General features: G+C 35.7%; 1 pseudogene; it reads left to right on the top strand.

Annotated features, from left to right (window-relative positions):
• Positions 1-3,534: 3,534 nt before the first annotated feature.
• On the top strand, positions 3,535-14,251 carry LOC120634105 (annotated as a pseudogene).
• Positions 14,252-15,180: the final 929 nt, after the last annotated feature.

Below are 15,180 nucleotides of genomic sequence, written 5' to 3'. Positions count from 1 at the left end.
TTTCAATTAAGTCACCGGAATGAGCCCGCAGACTTTGACAATTGAAAGTGTACAATGTAAAACCTTTAGCTAACTTCATGGTGTCGGTTTTTCGTGACGGTGTGCGCGCGCATCGTAAAAATTTACTTTCATCATTTTTCGCTAACGCGCCAAAAGAAGTAGAACTTCTAAAAAATATTTCTACATAATTAAAAAAATGAACATAATAAATTTGGAATACTAATAGACTACTTATCGGACAACCAAGTTTCAGTCGATATTAAAATTTAAAATTTTTGTAAAATTGAATCAATTAAATCACAGGAATGAGCCCGCAGACTATGACAATTGAAAGTGTACACTGTCAAACCTTATAGCTAACTTCAGGGTGTCGGTTTTTTGTGTCGGTTTTTGTGATGGTGTGCGCGCGCATCGTAAAAATTTACTTTCATCATTTTTCTCTTACGCGCCAAAAGAAGTATAACGTCAAATATGTAATCCACAAAACCAAGTAATATTGTAAGGAGCAATAGGGCGATACGATGTAGATACAAGTAACACTATTCTGTAACTTGGGAATAGTTGTGCGTGCCTCGGAGAGCACGTAATGGTATCCTGCGTTTGATCTCTTTCCAGTCTTGTCGGGGCTGCCTTCTCATCGGACTTTTAGAGTGAGTTAATGTTCCAGTAATTTTATAAAGTGGGTAAATAATGAAACTTTTGATAACAATAAATTCATGATGGCCAGATATTTTATTAAATTGATTAGTTTTTTTTTTTTACAAATACGCATATAAATATTATTTAATGAATTAACAGTTTTCAAGAAACAATTAAAATTACATTAGATTATTAACTCATGTTCATGACATGAGTTGGTGGGTATTACGATATAAATACGAGAGTACTATCGATACACTTCAGTCCTATGGACTCGAACGATGCAAAGATAACTCCCGGTTTCTTAGTCATTATCAATAAAAACCTGACGCAAATCAAAAACAAGTTGAAACGTTATGATATCCAGGGTACGTACAAAAACTGCAAGGCGGACGTTCATCCAGACCATTCCTACATATTCCTTTAACATTATAGATTTTTTTTTATTCTTTCATCTTACTTCTTCTCGTTTCTTTATCCTTACTTTAAATGTTAATTAATAAGCTACTGCAACCGTCTCGAGCGCATAAATCTCCCACAATGAAGATTAGCGTAATGTAATCGAGAATTAAATAATAATATAGATTTTATATAACAAACAGGTTTTTTTTTTTTAAGAATGTATCCATCCCTGATGGATACATTCTTAAAAAAAAAATAATATAAATTGCTCATAATGTGAATTGCTCTAGCTTCATAGCTTAATATAAATAAACTGTGAGATCGTGATAACAAAAAAAAAAATTACTCGGCTAAGTTTGTTGTGGGCTCTTCTTAGACCAGGGCGCGTTTGGAACCCTCGTAGCTTTAGGTTTAAGTTGGCGTACGAAGTTATCACCATCCCCTTATAATTATGTAAACATATACGTATGAACGCTTCATAAGTGCCTGTGATAGGCCTACATGAATATAGAAATTTTGAATTTGAATTTGGTCATTACGTATCACGCGACAGGCTTGCGGCAGGCGTAAATCTTGCAATCACTGCTGTCAAACGTCACTTTTCCATACAATAAATAAACAAAAGTGACGTTTGAAAGTTATTGCAAGATTTACGCCTGTCGCGAGATACGTAATCACCCTGCCGCTTATTTCGAAAAATCTCTCTAAAGTTTGACCTCACGACCGAAACCGGTTAGATGGATTAGATGGTTTAGAAAAAAAAATGTGAATACCACATCAGCTAACTCCCATTTCATCTAACGTGGTATACTAAAGCGTATCTAATACGATATGCATAATAGCTAAATCTGGTAATTTAAATAATTATGAAACATGTGGTTACCGCCGCAATAAATTCGATAACCGCGGAAATTTAAACTGTAGTTGCTTTATTATAAATTCTAATTAATGCTGCTTGTTTACGGGACGCAACATAAATAACATAATAAAAGGTAAGCGCGCATGTATACGTATATGACTTGCTTTACTGATCAACTGCTTAACGTTCCGATTAACTTCGTGATAATCATTATCATAATTATCTAATATCATCCAATAATTCCACTATAAGTAGGTGCGAGAAACGTCTGGTTATTGGTACAACCTCTCGCAGTTGACTCTGAAAGTACTTAAAGTTCTGGCCGGGTGCAAAGATGTAGTCCTCATTAAATAAATAGACTACACAATGCAGATATCCCCATCTAGCCCCAAAGTAAGCGTAGCTTGTGTTATGGGTACTGAGACGACTTTTGAAAATTTTTATGAATAATATACCTACATAAATACTTATAATGTACATATAAATACCCAGACACTGAAAAACATTCATGCTCATCACACAAACATTTTCCAGTAGTGGGAATCGAACCCACGGCCTTTGGCTCAGAAAGCAGGGTCGCTGCAAACTGCGCCAATCGGCCGCCATAATCATCATCATATCAACAGATAAAGAGACCTATGCCCACTGCTGGAAATAGATCTTTTGAAGGGAGTTCCAAACGCTACGGTTTTGTGCCGCTTGGGTCCAGCGGCTACTTGCGACTGCTTGATGTCGCCGGTCCACCTCGTTTGGGGTCGACCAACGCTGCGCTTACCAGTGCGGGACTGCTGGTCTTTGGGACCCCAACATCCATCCATTCTCCGAGCTATGTGCCCCGCCTATTGCCACTACAGCTTTGCAACTCGTTGAGCTATGTCGGTAACTCTGGTTCTTCTACGGATCTCTTCATTCCTGATGTGATCACGCAGAGCTCCGAGCATAGCTCTCCACATCACCCGCAGAGGGACTCTGAGCCTTCTTATGGATCTCTTTAAATAATGTAAGTTCCAAAATGTGAATTAAATATAACGTTTTATTCATAACTTGACCAATTAAGTTAACAAGCGCTGATTAATTGAATAAAACAAGAGTTCAGTAAACTTATTTCGTTCTCAATTAAATGTCAATTAATTTGTTCACATTCTCTTTAGAAAACTCGACTTATTAATTAATAGACTTGACAGTTCAAAGACCTAGGTCCTTACGCTTTCGTACCTAGAATTCTAGACAGCATTCCAAAATTGAAGAGAACCTTAAATTATAATAAACTTGTTTTTATTGTACGAAATTTAAAAAATCTTTATATATAAATACGATCTTTTTTACGAAGAAGCCATCAAAAGAATACGGCTAGGCTAAGCACCGTTTGCGAAAGTTAATCAGCTATTTTCATTATCAATACCTCAATGCCTGAAAACGAAAGTTTTTGCTATTGTAGATTAAAATTTTTTGACAACCTCCTTGGCGCAGCGGTAAGCGCTTACGCGGGTTCGATTCTCTGCAGGAGCAATTTGGGAATTTATAATTTCTGAATTTTCTCTGCTCTGGTCTGGAGGGAGGCTTTGGTATGGCTAGTTACCACCCTATTAGGGGTATAACTACCATACTCCCTAACAGGTTAGCCGGCTACCAAGATGGTAGCGGGCCTGGTACTAGCCCGCTTTGGGAGGCCAAAATGCCAACCTCACCTGCACGTGGTGCACCTTGCTAACCGACGAGGTTCTGGCGACCGACAAGTGGCGGTATAACCATTTCAAATTGCCTAGACTAAATAAATGGCACAGACTGGAGTCGGACAGCAGCGACGCCGGTGCGATCAGTCTAGCCCTGCAATGGCCAACCCGCCTGCCCAGCGTGGTCATTATCGGGCAAATTCTTTGTAAGATGGAGGAAAAATTCTTTGTAAGATGGAGGAAAAATTCATTGTAAGATGGAGGAAAAATTCATTGTAAGATGGAGGAAAAATTATTTGTAAGATGTAGGAAAAAAAGAAGCAACTGTTAAACGACTATAATTGGTGGATCAGTCAGTTTGTAAGTGAACTCGTTTTAGCCGGACGCGATGGACACTTTGGTGTTTTAATTAAGTGCATGCACACGAAGTTTAGCAGGCAATTTTTTGTTTTATTCGACTACAAGTTAGCTCCTGACTGCAATCTCACCTGGATGATGCAGTCTAAGATAGTAGCGGGTTAAACTGTTAGGGAGTATGGTAGTCCCCTAATCTGTTGGTGACAACGAACAAGCAAGCGAAGTGTTACACGCCCTCCAGCACGTTGGACTGATGACATAAATGTGGCAGTTGATGAGTGGAAAGGTCTATGCTCATCATTGGTCTTCGTCAGGTTAAATGATGATAATGCTGGTATATTATGATTCTAAAGCTATACCAGTCTAAGAAGTCCTCAAAAGAAGTGCCATCACTTTCATATCAATAGCATTTCCTTAAAAAATGCTGGATCTCAGAAGGCCGTGAAATAAAATTCCTATCTTATGAATTAGCGACAATAAAATTAAAAAAAGAAAATGGCATTTATATCGTCCTTTTTAGGCATAGAATATTTAACCTCATTAATATAGTATTTTCACTATCACAACAATTTTATGTGCCTTTGGTACATTATGGTATTTGGGCTAATAGTTAAGAAGATAATGAAAAGTTAAAACTTCGTGTTTGCATCTATGAGTAAGGTGTCCGCGTGGAAAATTTAACTTAACGTTAAAACCCTTAACTGAAGCGGGTAAAACCGTGGGAAATGGCTAGAGACAAACAACAAAGACACCGGGAGGCATTTTTGCATCGGTCAAGTCCATGTAGGACTGGAGTGTACCGATAATGCAGTATTTATATCGAAACACCAACTCAATATCATGAACGTTGTTAATCAAATATAATTTTAATTGTTTCTTGAAAACTATTTATTAAATACATAATAGTTATTAACGTATTTGTAAAAAACTTATTAAATTTAATAAAATATCTTGCCAATATAAATTTATAGTTATCAAAAGTTTTATTATTTACCCACTTTATAAAATTACTGTAACACCAGGTAATATTATTCGCAATTTGCGCGGATGTCATTACCATTCCCCCGTATTGGCTGCCGAACTGGCCATTTCGGCTCGCTACATCTCCCCGTCGGACACAATTCAACTGTGCACACGTTTTATCCAATATCCAACGACAAGCAATTTCATCGAACAATAGTATACTTTGAAATGTTACTGACTTAATACCTTACTAGTTGTTGTCGACGTTCTTTGTCCGCGTTTATTACTTTTTATTAACAATCCCTTTGGGAACCATTTGTTTTTCTGGGGTAAACAGTAGCCTATGTTATACTCCGGCTTTACAACTATCTTTGTCAAAAATCAAGTGGATTGGTCACTTGGTTAGGGCGTAAAGGAAGGACAAACGAACACATCGCATTTATAATATTAGTAAGGTTTTCTGCACGAAACTATCTATCCCCAGGGAACTGTTTTGCTGGGATAAAAAGTAGCATAAGTTACTCTCCTCTACTCTCTTACAACTAAATCTATGCCAAAAATCAAGTTGATTGATTGCTTAGTTAAGTAACGAAGGAAGGAAAAAGACTTCATTAAATCATTTTTTGAAGTTATACTTCTTTTGGCGCGTTACTGAATAAATGAGAGTAAATTTTTACGCGCGACACCGTCACCAAAAACCGACACCCTGAAGTTATAAGGTTTGAAAGTTTTTTTTCCGTTGTTTTGTGTTTGAAATTTGATCGGCTCATTCCGGTGATTGAATTGATTCAAGTGTAGAAAAATCTCAAATTTTAATGTTGAGTGAAACTTGGCCGTCGGATAATGAGTAATCTAAATTTAATTACGGTTACTACGAGTATGGCCATTTCTTCAATTACGTAAAAATATTTTATTTGTGATATTTAAATAAACTTTATTTAACTAGATAAACCGCTATAATAAAACTTTCAATGTATTAAATACCTTTTTTCTATTGTTAGTGTCGTTTTTTTCTACAAAAGTAGCTTATTCTACTTTTCGACAGATAAAATTTTTAAAAAGATTTTTATCTTGTTACGCCAAAGAAGTATAACTTCTTACGTGTGTACATAAGTACACACTTTTTTTTAAATACAGCAAACGTTTTCACGCTCAACGGCAATCCAACCAGCGGCGCTCGTCGGTAGACCCTCCTCAACCCTTATGGTCTACGCAACCTCAACAGTTACTAAAAAATGCTCATTGAAATTCTATGAGGAAAGAGTATATAAACACTACTTTATTTGGAGCTAAAGAAGTGTTTGTTTCCTTTTTGGTAAACGGACAAACGTCAAGAGTGTTTGAGCATGTTCTTCTTCTTCTTTTGATTGTTTGGGTTTGAGTATGCAACTATCAACGACTTGTTTCTATCGTGTCATAGCATGATTTTAATATGTTACTATCTGTGAGCTCACTGTGCCATAGCCTAGTTCAACAGCTAGTAAATAAATTAGTGCGAAACTCCCTAGATATCCCGAGTGCAAGAATGAATGTGTTTTGCAATAATCGTATAATATACCTAGAGGAGTATACTTTAACACATTTAAAAATAAACAATATCTTCTTATTCTTCTCGAGTTGGACGAAGGTTAGCCGTCATTTCATCATATATACAGACTATCTTTCACCAATTAAAGTAAAAGCTCATTTTTAATGAAACCATTGCAGTCACAATTATTTTTTAATCGCTTTTCTGCGATACGAAAATAGTGTCAATATCAGCAGGTGAAGAAACTATAACTGAGTATATCGTGAATATTCTATAAAAGTCCACTGCTGGAATGACGGCCTCTCCTGGAGGGTTTGCCATATTCAACACTGAGCGGAGTAGATGGTAGTAGTAGGACAGAAGACGCTGCTGCCCAGTATCCGTTATACTAAGAGAATATATTCTCTTAGTCGGCTCGAACGACACCCGCGGAAAATTGAGACGGAATAACTAAATATAAACAAAGAAATGTCACGTTTTTTTTTCCTAAGATTTCCCTACTGAACATTATTAAGTTCTTTATTAAATTATTACTAACGTTATCAGTAATTTATTTAGCAACGTGTTCTTTTGAATTGAGCCAAAATTCTAGTAATTCGGAAACGGTCACAGTTTATAGTACTGCAGTAAACTTTACCAATGTTGTAGTGCATTTAGACTTGAAAGGGTTTCCGCCGAAGTTTAGCTACCTAATACCAAAGCTTCATGAACTCGGTGTAACGGGTTTCTTAATTGAATATGAAGATATGTTTCCATATGAAGGTAGTTTAGTGAACCTGAGTGCGAAATATGCTTACAAGAAAACGGAGGTATGTACAGAATGTGTATTTTTCTTGCGATTCACTGTGAAATCTTTAAAAAAATCTACCTGTCTGCAAAAAATGAAGTTTAGTGTACCCGCCTACCCGCTTTGAAGTAACGTACTGGAGATCCACCACGCTGTTCACGCTGATCTTCATTATGGAAGATTTTTGCGGTCGAGGGATCGATTGACGGAATCATAACAAGTCATAGAAATTTTGTGTTGCATATGTCCAATGACATTTGCGCGGATCGTATAAATTGAGGAGTCCATTTTTGCTAATTCCTAATATTGATTTAGAAATAATTATTATAACTTCATGTGTTATGTTAAGGGATGGACTTGTGTTATGTGACTTGAACAAAAACAATGTTTGTTTTTACGTATTCAAATACCGTTCATTGTCATTTTTGTTGTTTCCTTGGCTAAATTTATTTCAAGATACAGGGCATAAAATAAATAAGCCAATATACTGGCTTATTTATTTTATGCCCTTAAACTATTAATTTTTAAGATTTTTTGAAACAGTTACAGTTATTCCTGAAAATGGTTGCAAATTTAGGCTTTGACATCATTCCACTAGTTCAAACATTTGGTCACATGGAATATATCTTGAAAATCGAAGAGTTTAAGCATTTTAGAGAATTGTCACTTTACTCCAACGTGATCTGCCCGAGTAAACCTGAAAGTCGGATACTGATCAGAAATATGCTGGAACAGGTAAGGTTGGACATTATACACCGTCGAAGATCGATAGCAGATTTAATCTATCCGATTTATAATAACTCTAAGCAAAATCCAAAATAATAAAAATTATAATACTTCATTAGCGTTAAAAAATTAAACTTCAGTTTCTGCATTTAGAAATTTGGAAGCAAATGATCAAATTAAAAACCATTTCGAATATTATTGACTGCTGCACGAAACGACGCAATTGATTGAATTGATGATTGACCGCCGCAGCGCACCGCTGACACTCAATATAGGATGCTTCTTATTCCAAACTATTAATTTCATTTCCTTATTTTTTTGCCAATAGATACTAGACTAGTTATGTCTTAATAATAATATGGCAAAATTTAACCTAAGATAATTTGGATGTTTCCTTTCAATCTGAAACAACTATATAACTAGTTACGCATTAATCCATTTTAATGTTATAAATAATAATTTGGCGGCCGATTGGCGCAGTGGGCAGCGACCCAGCTTTCTGAGTCCAAGGCCGATTCCCACAGCTGGACAATGTTTGTGTGTTTCAGTTTCTGGGTGTTTATCTGTATATTATAAGTATATTGTTCATAAAAAAATCACCCGCCGCCTTAGTACCCATAACACAAGCAATACGCTTAATTTGAGGTTAGATGGCGATGTGTGTATTGTCATAATATATTTATTTATATTATCAATGCGAAAGTGAGTTTGTTTGTTTTTTTACAACCCTTTACGCCTTAACTAAGCAACCAATACTCCCAGGGAGCCAGTAATATAGGCTACTTTTTATCCCAGGAAATCTAATGGTTCCGACGAGATTTGTGAAAAACTGTAATAAACACCAGACAAAGAACGCGGGTACCGTCTAGTAAAAAGAAAAGCCAAAGTTGCCAAAGGATCGATTAATTGTTATGATACTGTTACGCCGTTTTAAACAGTAACTTTAAATCTTTTTACTACTGCTCAATGCCTATTGCCAATGTTATTTTTTTTTTCAGGTCTTAACATTCCATCGAAATAATTTCCCATTAAAGTATTTCCACATTGGATGCGATGAAGTTTACCATATAAATAAATGCAAGCAATGTTGTTTTAGTAGCTGTTGCTCCACAAAAAAATAACGTATATGTACCATAAAAATGTCACTTAATAAACTATGACAATATGAACTTCTTCTTCACAACCTCGCCTTTCACTCCCTGACCCTTCAAAGATCGGTCCAACCCGCCAAGAAGAAAAACCCAAGACTCCCGTCGAAACTCACAACCGTCCAGGTATGATCAAAGCTATCCAAGAGCCGTTATGCATGTACCGGCGTTAACCAATCGACGAATGACAACCGATCGTCTCGTTCAAAAATAAGATTAAATTTAAAAAAAAACACAAATTAGTGGAAATTACAACGCTAATTAAATTAAAATCCTAACAATCGGGACTTTGCCCTCAGATGATACTGTCACATCCTATTTATTTAAGCAAAAAATACAAAAAGTTTTACATGCTAAATTTAAAAGGTGTAAAACATAAACTCTAATGAGTTTTAGCGTTACGCCCTGCGCCGTCGAACTATTCGATTTCTAAAATTATATTTACGCTAAACTAAAAGATCAATTAACTAATCACAAGTGACGATTAATAATAAATACTTAACAAAGATATACAGCTAAATGTGGGTAGGTTAAAAAAGTACAAAGATAAAAAATGTACGAGGAGAGATTAGATTTATTTACGTGACATTCTTTAATAGTGACTAATTATTTTGACTTATACTATATTTCTACTAACACCAAGGGTCCAACTGTAGCAATAAGAAACAGTTTGACAAGGCCTCGTGACTATGTCATGGATGCATGGAAAATAAATAAATAAATAGAGTACAAACCATGTGTATCGGCATCAAAACTTCAATACACAGATGGTTTCTTCTTAGATTAATATTTTAATTGTTATTTAAGGTAATGTACGAAATGTAATGAACTGCTCTAATAATAATACCAATAATATTATACATGCGAAAGTTTGTTTGTTTGCATGTTTGTTTGTCCTTTCTTCACGCCATAACTAAGTATCTAATCGACTAATAGAGTAAAATTGGCTACTTTTTATCCCAGGAAAACAAACCGTTCCTAAGATATCACTGATGTAGTAAAAATTTAATAATAATCGTTTATTTTTACTGGTCTTTTGGTTAAATAGGCCTTAAAGGTATTTTGTCGTTCAATAAAATATATATTGTCATTTATATAAGTGACAATACATGTACGACTTTTCTGTATGCCCTTCACCCCAAAGGGGTCGTCCGAACCCCTTCGCGACAGAACTATAAAATTCGTGAAGAAAAGAGCACATAATGATTTCTGCGATTTAATGGTTCTATCGAACTAAATATCTTCCACGGTAATTTTTCTCTTAATCAAACTAATTTTCAAAAATATATTTTTGAATCACGTGAAAGCTATAACGGATTTTATAAAAACCTTAAGCCCAAATACTACAGTATTAATATGGGACGACATGTTTCGCAGCATATCGGAACACGAATTGGAGCATATTAAGCATATGAGAGTAAAACCGGTTTATTGGGAGTACAGCCCCAAAGCACAAGTCCAAACTCTATTTAACTATCACAAGAAATTCAAAACATTTGGATAGCGTCAGCGTTTAAAGGTGCAGATAGGATGACAGCAACGCTACTTGATTTAAAGAAACGTTATTTAAATCATTTGAGTTGGATGGAAGTCATACAAACTTCGGTCGTTTTGACGGCCAAGTGGCGAAATGGGCAGCGACCCAGCTTTCTAAGTCCAAGGCCGTGGGTTCGATTTCCACAGCTGGAAAATGTTTGTGTGATGAGCATGAATGTTCTTCAGTGTCTGGGTGTTTATATGTATTTTATAAGTATTTATGTATATTATTCATAAAAATATTCATTACTCATCTTACTCATAACACAAGCTACGCTTACTTTGGGGCTAGATGGCGATGTGTGTGTGTCGTAGTATATCTATCTATCTATTAAACTTAAACACTAATAATTTCAAAGGAATAATATTGACAGGATGGTCTCGGTACTTCCACATGGCACCACCTTGTGAGCTTCTACCCGTGTCAATACCAAGCTTATTCCTTAATTTATTGCTCATTAAAAAGTTTAAGGGTGGATACAATTGGACCGAGAGCGTTTTCGCTGGCGTTCTTTTTAACAAAAATCAGCTTGAAGATTTTTCAGCCCTATTGCATTGTAATAAATTAATGGTTATTAATAACTTTGATTTAGATCAGTGTGATTTTAATGGTCTTGATCTATATAAAATTATAAATCGTGGCAAAGTACCTGCTGATATTTTAAATACTGTGTCAGATATTATATTTGAAAATGATACTAATGCTAGATATATCGATGATAATAACAACACTCCTAATAAATTAAAGTATTTAGAAGATGAAATGAAAAAAATATTGTCCAAGTATTACGGAGAGCATTTTGTCGCGGATTATTTAAACTATAAGTTGAAGACAATGCCATGTGAGCCTTCGACGGACGCTGTTGCAGAGTAGCCAAGTTTCAAACCGATTTTAAATATACAAGTAGAAAACAATGTGTTTATTTAGTAATAGAACATTTGTATACGCCCTGTTCTAAATACTGTTGCAAATGCTATTTATGTTGGATATTTCGATGATAACAACACTACTAAAAAGTAAGTAAGTATTTTGTTGCGGCATATTTTATTATAATAATTTGAACAAAATATCGTGTGAGCTTTCGACGGGCACTTTTGTAGATTAGCCAAGTTTCTGAACGTTTTTAAATTTAAAAAATAAAAAAGAATGCGTTTATTTGACAGGCAGTTGGCGCAGTGGGCCCCTGCTTTCTGCGTCCAAGGCCGCGGGATCGATTCCTATAACTGGAAAAATGTTTATGTGATGAACATGAATATTTTTCAGTGCTGGGTGTTTATCGGTATATTATAAGTTTTTATATATATTATATTCATAATAATATTCATCAGCTATCTCAGTACACGTAACACAAGCTACGCTTACTTTGGGGCTAGATGGCGATGTGTGTATTGTCGTAGTATATTTATTTTATTTATTTACTTACACAACATTTGTATCTCTTCATATCTATCTGTCGCTAAGGTGGTGTTTCCCTGTGCTTAGTATATCTGTGCATTGGCGTGCATAAAGGGAATGCACAGGGTATGCAGATGATATACAGTGAATAAAATCTCCAGTACGAGTTAAAAAAATCTGAAACTCTTACTATACTATATATTACTTTTACTAGAGATTTTTTCATATTATATCATCTGCCAGCTTAGTGCATACCCCATTTGCACGCCACTGGTCTGTGGTCTTGTAATTGGGAAGCTTCGTCTTCGATCCCCGGCAGAAGCGATTCGGGAGTTAATGTAAATATAATTGCTGAATTTTCTTCGGACTGGTCTGGCGGGAGATAAGGCCGTGGCCAGTGGCGTGCATAGAGGGTATGCACAGGATATGTAGATGACATAAAATCAAGAAAATCTCCACTCCGAGATATAATAAACTTAAGTATAGGCATTTAAGAGTTAATAAAAGCCTACCCTTAAATATTTATGACTCCTACTGGACATTTTCTTCATTTTATATCATCTGCATACCCTATGCATACCCTCTATCAACGCCACTGGCCACGGCCTTATTACCTCTCTATCGACAAGAACGTGCCGCGGTACGATGTCTTAAAGAGACCGATAAGAGTATAGGTTTAACATCCCTAAAAGGTTAGCCCAGTATCATCTTAGGCTGCATTATTACTTACTATCAGGAGATATTGCTGTTGAGGGCTAACTAGTAGTGGAACATAAAAAAAATCATTGTATAGAAATTAGTAGATTCAGAAGTGAAAGTCAAGGTCAAATATTTCTTTATTCAAATAGGCACGGAGATGGCACTTTTGATGCGTTGATTATAAATATACTACGACAATACACACATCGCCATCTAAAGAAAAGCAGGTTCGCTGCCCACTGCGCCAGTCGGCCGACAAACAAAATGTGACAAAATGTTATGTACACATTATATACAAAATGTGTACATAACATTGAGTAGTGATTTTGATAACTACAATCGTAAACTTAAAACTAAAGCTACGAGGATTCCAAACGCGCCCTGGTCTAAGAAGAAGCCCACAACAAACTTAGCCGGGTGTTCTTTTTGCTATCACCATCTCACATTGTCATTAGAAAATATTAAGGAAGCATCCTGGTTTTTATCGTTTACGTAAGCCTAACTATAATAGGACTTTTCTATAAGCTCTCGCTTAATACAAACTTTGAAATTTTTAGTGACATCCCCAAGATATCAACCGGTAATTTATTGTAAATTTGTATACAATTTCCTTAAAGGATACCTTAAACCTCAAAGTCGTTTAGATTGTTAGAAAACTCTTCCGAATTCTGTGCTACAGTTTAATTTAGCCAAGCTTTAGAGCTATCAAGATAATTTATAAACAACGTAAAAGACAAAACACAAATACGAAATCACATTCCTTCCAAGAGCGTAAGTATTCTCAATAATAATGGGATTTTATCCTCTTTGTGATTACGTGAAGCTCTTATCCTATTACCGAAATAACGTTTTTATTGTTCATACAGAACAGAATAAAGGGAATTTCTGTACTTACACCATTTATTGTTGGGAAGGTACAATACAAATGGTTGTGCTTGACTTTATACCTTTCCATAATGTGTGAATATAATGTTTTATCTCTATGATTAGTACATGGTTTATATTACGTATCACCAATAGCCTATAGTCCAAGCCCGTTTTCACTAACAACGGAAAAGGCGATGCCTAAGTAAGTAACGCCTAATCAAAGAAGATTCCTAGGCATACATTTTACCTTTTAAAAATCGATTTTCCCTACCCAATTCATATAACCCAACTTGTCTATTGTTCTTGCCACAAAGGTATTTTGTGTTTGTATTATCATATTTATCATTTTTCGTATGAATTTAGGGTTATTGAAAAAAACGAATTTATATTTTTTCATCTGTCAAGTGTCAGTTTACGATTTCCCTAAACTTTACGAATCACACACGACATTACACACATCGCTATCTAGCCCTAAAGTAAGCGTAGCTTGTGTTATGGGTACTAAGATGACCGATGAATATTTTTAGGAATTATATACATAAATACTCATGATATACAGATAAACACCCAGACACAGAAAAACACACATGTTCATCACACAAACATTTTCCATTGTTCCAGGCCTGTTCCAGAAAGCAGGGTCGCTGCCCACTGCGCCAGTCGGCAGTTGATGCAAGCTGGTAGTGTCAAGATTCCAAAGTAACCTGGATGTAATGGTTGTATTTCAATAAATTGTTCAAACTTATGCCATAGTATTATCAACGGTATCGTGTTATTAAAGCATATAGTCAGTTTTTTTGCAATGTCTCCCTAGAAAAATAAATCGTTACATTTTATGGTAATAGCTTCATTTTAATTTCGTGAAAGTGCCGCGGGGCATCGGGTCCTAGTAATGTGGTTAATCAATCAATGTTTAATACTCTGTTAAGGCGGCGAGGCACGACGCTGCCACGAATAAAAAGAGCTGATCAAATACAGGTGAAATGTATTTATATGATTAGGCTGCTTACACACTTGTAGCTATACAGCGTTTTTTTAAACGGAAAAAAGGGTATTATAGGTTTGACTGCTTTGTATGACTGTCTGGTTTATTCCATACCTTGACGGACCAAGAAGATGGCCCACCTGCAGGTCTAGCGCAGGCAGGAGACAAAAATTATATCTTCCGATTATATCACCTGACAGGGGTTATAATTAACGTGTCAACCTGCTAAAACACGGGATCATGCAAAAGGAGAAATCTATCCTCATTTTTTAATACACGTATATTATTTAGATAATATTTATATTTTTATCCTTTCCCCGGGTAGATAATTGTCTCGTGCTCATGCTAGCCGTGGTGATGGGATATATCCGTGCTTCGTCTCAGGCCGAACATCCCTTCGCTTCGTTCGTTCGAACTCCTCTTGGCAGAGCCTCATTCCGAGGCATGGGGTGATAGCTTATCAACCGAAAAAAAAACGGGTTAGTTTTAATAGGTTAGCTACCATCTCTGACTGCATCATCACTTTCCTTAGATCCTTATCTTAGATTGCAGTCAAGGGCTAACTTTTAGTGGAATAATAAGAAAATTATTTTTATTTATTTTCTTTATTTTCTT

The sequence above is a fragment of the Pararge aegeria genome, chromosome 23 (genome assembly GCF_905163445.1).
Source record: "Pararge aegeria chromosome 23, ilParAegt1.1, whole genome shotgun sequence".
Lineage (NCBI taxonomy): Eukaryota > Metazoa > Arthropoda > Insecta > Lepidoptera > Nymphalidae > Pararge > Pararge aegeria.
The sequence above is the reverse complement of the archived record's forward strand: the minus strand, read 5'-3'. Positions and strand labels throughout refer to the sequence as shown.